This window comes from Ornithodoros turicata, chromosome 3 (assembly GCF_037126465.1).
Source record: "Ornithodoros turicata isolate Travis chromosome 3, ASM3712646v1, whole genome shotgun sequence".
NCBI classification, from domain to species: domain Eukaryota; kingdom Metazoa; phylum Arthropoda; class Arachnida; order Ixodida; family Argasidae; genus Ornithodoros; species Ornithodoros turicata.
In genome coordinates, this window is record NC_088203.1 from 13,617,245 (window position 1) to 13,623,757 (window position 6,513).

A 6,513-nucleotide genomic window follows, 5' to 3' on the forward strand; every position below is an offset into this window, starting at 1 on the left:
ATAGTGTGTTTGTCATCAAGAGAACTACTATGGAGGTAGCCCTAGGAGCAATATATAGGAGCATGGAAAGCAAGGAAAGAAAAGCAAGATTGGTAAACTGCTACGCTGTGCCCTGTGTTGCAATCACGGAGCAGCAACTCCTGGACTTGTTTGTATCGCTACCAGGGCCGTACATTATCTGCGGATATTTCAATGCGCATAGTGCACTATGAGGAAGCGAGCATACTAACGGATGCGGAAGATTGTTAGATAAGATCCTAGAAGATATGGACATTACCGTGCTCAATGATGGATCTGCGACATTCCTTCGTGGGTCCACATACAGCAGCTGTCAGGACATTTCATTATGCTCTCGCAGTTTTCCTCGTCCAATATCCTGGATGGTGAGTTACGATGGCATGTGAGGTGACCATGTCCCGGTGCAAATTTCTCTCTCTCTCTCACGGACAGCTCCTAAAGCACAGTGCTAACTTTACTGATTGGTGTCAGGCAGAGGCGGATCTAAGATTTTCCCGAGGGCGGGGGGGGGGGGGGGGCGGTCAAGTGCCATGTGCATGCCGGGGTTGGTCCATTGAACCCTGTGTTAAAGCCCGGAATTGAGGGGTGTTCTGGACCCCTGGACCTCCCCCCCTCCCTAGATCCGCGCCTGGTGTCATTTCAAAAATGGGATGGAGGCAAAGGTGCACAGTGTCACCTCATTTGACGAGCACTACAATAGCCAAATGCAAAGACCATGTCACGAAGTCAATCACTGCACTTTCGCAGTATATTGCTGCGGACATTGAATTCGAGAGACTTCGCTCCACCCGTCAGCGAGAAGAAAGAATGTTCCGCAGAACAGGGGAGTACGTCCACTGCCAAGAAGCCTGCCAACTTCGTGGGATCATCCGACGTGATCCGGCGTGGCTAGCTCGTCGGTCGTGGTGATGCTTATGTACATCACTAACTCCCTCCACACCGGCGGCACGAATTTGGAAGATTGCCAAGAGTCTGGGCACCCCTGCTACTCAAGCGAATCCTTTCCAGGATCTTGTTCTGCACTGCGGATTACATGAACGACCACTAATGGACCAGTTCTGTCAATTAGTTCTCAGCCCATCTGCCGCATCATCTAGCAATGTCTGCGTGGAATCAGTAGTCAAGGCTCGTCAATAGATAAGTTCTGCCGTTCATGGAAGCACAGTGGTCCAGTGCTCACAGACTTTACGCTATTCCCGTTGGAGGCAGGAATCTGTTCGTGTAGGAAACGCTCTGCACCAGGCCCGGATGGGATTACCTAGAAAGCAATTGCTAGCTTTGGCCCTCTGACATTGAAATTGAGGTTAGAATTGATCAACAAGAGCTGGCGTGGAGGTGTCCTCCCCGAATCCTGGAAGACGTCGCAGATCATTCCAGTCTTGAAATCAGGCAAGCCTTCACGAGAGCTGGGTTCCTTCCGTCTGGTCAGTATGACGAGGGCCTGTGCAAGGTGATGGAGCGTTTAATTCTCAACAGAGTGGAATGGTACATGGAGTCAAACAGGTTCCTTCCGGACTGCATGGCACGGTTCCAGAAGTCCCGCTGCGCAATGGACAGCATGCTCGACTTAGTTACAAATATTGAAGGAGAACGGGCTAACGGACGCCAAACGGTTGCCGTTTCCCGTGATATTAAAGGGGTTGGAACAGTTCTATAGATGTGGTCCATTACATCATGGACGCATTGTACTGCACACGAGAATGCTGAGGAAAAAAGAATTCTTCTGCGTGTCGTACTTGGCGAGATACAAGGCCTCGAACACACTCCCGAGCAAAGCGCAGACGCCACAGAGCTCAGAGCTGCGTCTGTTCCCATTGGGAGCCGTAAGCACGTGAGTTCTCGTGAGCTGCCTTACTGGCGGCGGCGAGGGCTGTGATGTCAGAGCCGCATGAGTTTCGGTATTCGCGGTGCCCATTTTCTCCGCTTCTATGACCCTCTTCGCTGTGAAACTTTCAATAGGCGATTTCAGAAAATCGCAGTGTTCCCTGCGCACAGATTGCATCCCGGGTGCTTACTGAGTGGGGGATCGAAGAATAATCCTTCACGTTTCGTTTTTCGCTGACCTGGACACGTCGTGGACAGTGGACCGGTAGGGGAGAAATCGAAAGAGTTTGGAGGCCGCCCGTTTCTTTCGTTTTAGTAAGCTCCCAACAGTTCGATGCGGCGCCAAGCGCTCTGGGATTTTCTGAAGTCGTCTATCGACGTTGACGTCGGTGCAACGAACAGCCCAGCAGCAGTTCCCGCTAACGAGCCCGGAGCTCACGTACCTGTCGCGGTTCTGTCGCCATCTCTGAATTACTTCGGCCTAACTGCCTTCACACAGCCCCTGGAACCGGCACGGTTAGCGCTTGCCCGCACCAACCATTCTCCTGCTACTGCGCTTTCTGAACAAGACGTCAAGCCCAGCCGTCCCTATTCCACGTGTCGCCCCTCTTTTACCTCTTCACGTATCGACGTGGACCTCAACCGCTAGCTCTACACCGCTCCGCGTTTGAGGGGGAGTGATTAGGCGGCCCGTGGAACGACGATGAAGACGTGCCTCTGCTGGCGCGCACCACTACGCTGGCCAGCCAGCCACTACCGGCACCGTCCTAGCGTGAGGTCACAACCATCTGCCCGCTGGGACATTCCATCATTGCCGACTCATGTAGGGGGACTCATAGGACTCATGTAGAGGGACACCACCACCTCTACATATGTTTATCTGGGATAACTTGGAGTGACCTGTCGCACCCATGACAGTGTCAGAATAGAATAGAAGTAGAAAAAAAAAGAAAGAAAGAAAAAGGAAACGCAGGTCGCACTGGTGCGACCATCTGTTCCAGGACGCTGGACGTGTGAAAGCACTAAATGATTTCAAAGATTATTTCAGCACGTATGTCCTTGAGGTAGTTCGCCAGTTAACACAGGGCAGGATGCTGGTGCTGCTTTAGCCAGCTCCTCAGTACCTTCTCAACACTAAAATGTCGGTTGCCAAGTTTCGCGAGGGCGTTCTTGTGTGTTCGCCGACTAGAGCGTCGGCAGGTGACCAGCAGTGTGTATGACAGTGCGATACACGTGCATGTGCTGCACTCGTTGTATAAGGTGAGTTTAACTGGACGTCATTTCGGTGGATTTTAGGAAAAAATCTTCCCGGGAACAGCACCACAAGGAATGCTGCCCCGACGACCGTGTTACTGGTTACGCGTTCAAGGACACGGCCCACCAGGGAGCGGACCGCGTTATGAAGGGGCCCGTCTCCAAAAGATGAAGGACCGGCTCGCATTTGCCTCCTTCCACCGCGTACGCGGGGTTTGCGGAGGATCACAAGGTGATCATACGCACAGGCAACAGTGACAGCCGCTATCATGCACAGGAAAAGGGAGTGCCTCAAGGTGGTGTTCCCAGCCCATTGCTCTTCAATGTAGTACTCTCGTTCCTGCTACAGTTGCTGCCACGGGGAGTGAAAATCAGTTTCTATGCGGGTGATATCTGTCTTTGGACTTCGGGAAAACAATGGACGGCACTGCAGTCCCGACTTCAGGGCTCCCTTGACGTCCTGGTGAGGTTTCTCACAGAGCGGGGTACGGACATCTCTCCGGTAAAGACAGTCCTCTTCCCTTTTACGCTGAAACGGTTGCCGAGGTTACAGCTGGAGGTAAATGGACATGATGTGTCACGAGTTACGCATCACCGGTTCCTTGGAGTCATCGTGGATCGTTCGCTCTCATGAAGACCTGAAGTCCTAAGCCTCAAGACCAAGTTGCATGCTCGTACCAATATCCTACGTTTTTTGGCATGTTGTCGGTAGGGCTTATTATGTACATCAACGCTTCTCCTCCATACTGCTTTGGTACGATCTCCCCTCACGTTCCACCTCCCAGTTCTTCATTATCTTGCCCCGTTGTCGGAAATGATTCTATAACGTGCGTTGGCAAAGTGCATGAAGATCTGCCTTGGTGCTCCCAGAGCAGCGATCAATGCAGCTGTTGTAGCCGAGTCGAGACAGTCTCCACTTCCTGTGCTACGGATGGTAGAATCGCTGCACCATTACATTCGACGAACAGCGCGATTTCGTCGGCACCCGATGTCAAGAGCTATTTCGAAATGAAGTTTTTCGAGGTTTCATCAAGCTATTGTGCCGTGTCGCCCCGTGTCGCACATACGTCCCCGTCGTTGCTAGTGCACTCCAGCTCTCCCTGGACTTTGCTACATCCTCTGGTGATCGCGAAAGTACCGGGTCTCGCGAGGACAAAGCTCGTGCCTTCAGGTATTGTGCGTCAGCAAACTCTTCAGGTAATGCACGGTCAGAGGCACCGAGTGTGCATTTTCACGGATGCTTCTACAAATGAGTCAGGATCCACGTGTGCATATGTCGCCCCTGAGCTCTGCATTGAAGGTTGCGCACGATTGTCTTATCGCACGTCGTCCACAGCCGCAGAGGTCCATGGGATGATCATGGTGATGCAATTTACAGAGGCACATGAAGACCCCAAATCATGGGTTGTTTACAGTGATTCACACACCGGATTGTGAGCATTACAAGCGCCGGGCGGATCAGCAGGTCTTGCTTCAATCGGACACGACGCCGTTAAGACTTACAGTGCTTGTGTAGCACAAGGACACGACACCATCCTTCATTGGGTCCCTGGCCATTCCTGCATACCTGGGAATGACGCCGCGGATGCAGCGCCTTCCCGGGAACATCAGTCCGGTCAGGTTCGTAAGGTGTATTTTACCCCCTTGGACACCGCTTAATGTTGTCAACATTAACGAAGAGACTAAGCAGAGACCTGTGGCGCAGTGATTCTGGAAGGCCGCCGCTGATCAATATAGACCCAGACTTTCCCCAGCCTCGCTTCCTCGGTCCCTGGAGGCCATTATCCACCGGTACCGCCTGAAGATCCATTACAGCCGTTGCTTTTTACACATGATCGGAAAAGCATCATCGCCAAACTGCTCCATGTGCAGTGTTGTGGAAGATGTCGCGCACATTTTGATGTCCTGCGTACGATTCACTGAACCTCGTCGCCTTCGATACAGTCGGAGCTGGCAGCAGTGGACGGCCGTCCGCTCAGTGTTTCAAAAGTACTTGGCCCCTGGAATCACAGTATCAGACATCCGGCGTTCTCCACCGTAGCGAAATTTTTCCGGGACATTGACGCAGACAACAAGCTTTAGGCCTATGAGTGTTTTGTGGGTTTCGCTGTTCGATGCTTGTGTGTTGCGTGTGTGTGTGCAATGGACGTTTCCCTGTTTGTAAACAAATGACGTCATAGTGTTCGACAGCGCCATCAATTTGGTAGACTTGAACTGCGCTCGAAGCCAGGGGCGAACAAGGTCGCGCACGAGAGCCACGGCCTTGAGGGGATTACAGTGGTCCCTGAAAGGGACACGACCTTCGGTCCTACTTTTCTGTCAGTAGAAGGCAGCGAACAAGCGTCCATTCGTGGAACCCAACCCTCCCCTTCCGATTTGTTTCGGTTTGAGTCTGTCTACCAGCGTCATGATGACGTTTCTCAGGTAAAGGTCTATCGTTTTCTGTCGGAATCACCACCACCACTAATCATCATCATCATCACCATTCTCCGCCTCTTCATTCATATTTTTTTCTTTTTTTAGCTGTTAATTACTTCTACAGGAGTCTTCCAGCAAAGTAACTTGTGCAAGAGATGTGGAGTTGCGGGCCTCACGCTTGTGAAACCAAAATCTCCATTTTATTTTGTCTTAAAATCAAACTGCAAAGACTGTCAACACAGTAACAAGTGCCGCACGCGCTTCTTCTGAAGTCACGCTCAGTTGACGTCATCCCCGCGGAATAATCCATCAGTCTTTGAGTATTGACCGTTGATAGTTGCTCCCGTTGTGACGTTGATCGGAAAAGTCGCGCACTCAGAAGGACTCGTGTGTGGTCAGTACCCGTTCGTTCTGTAAAAGCACACGTGTAAGATCCTATTGGCGCGACGCCACCACACGTGGAAGTAACTCTTCTTTTCTAAAGAGGAATCGTTTTTCTTATTTTTCACGTAGGATTTTTGCCGCTGCCACACGGGCACGAAAAATGACATTAAGTGCCTAATGAGTTAAAGGGACAACGAACTCTACCAAGCTTACCCCCTGCCGACTGTGTCGGCTCCAAACGGCGATTTTAACTTGTTGGCTGTGACACCTTTTGTATAGATGAATCCGATAGGTCCGTACCTTCACCACATGTATCACGGTGCATGGGGTATGGGAGTGAATGCATGTCGGTGGCCGCCACGCCAGATAAAAATTCCTGGGGTAGGCACGACAGTCACGTGATCACATTTCCTTATTTACAGGAGGAGAAAGAGGGGCTGGAGCACAACGTGGTGCCTTGCAGTATACTGTAGGGTGTTCTCAGATGACGTCAAACGAACGTGTTTGGCCGCCATGGTGGTGGTCACTTTTTCGGCGCAGCTGCCGAGATTATCTAGCATTTGAAAGAAGCCTTGAATGGTGTGTTGGAATACGGTCGCGTCGGCTTCCTTCTTT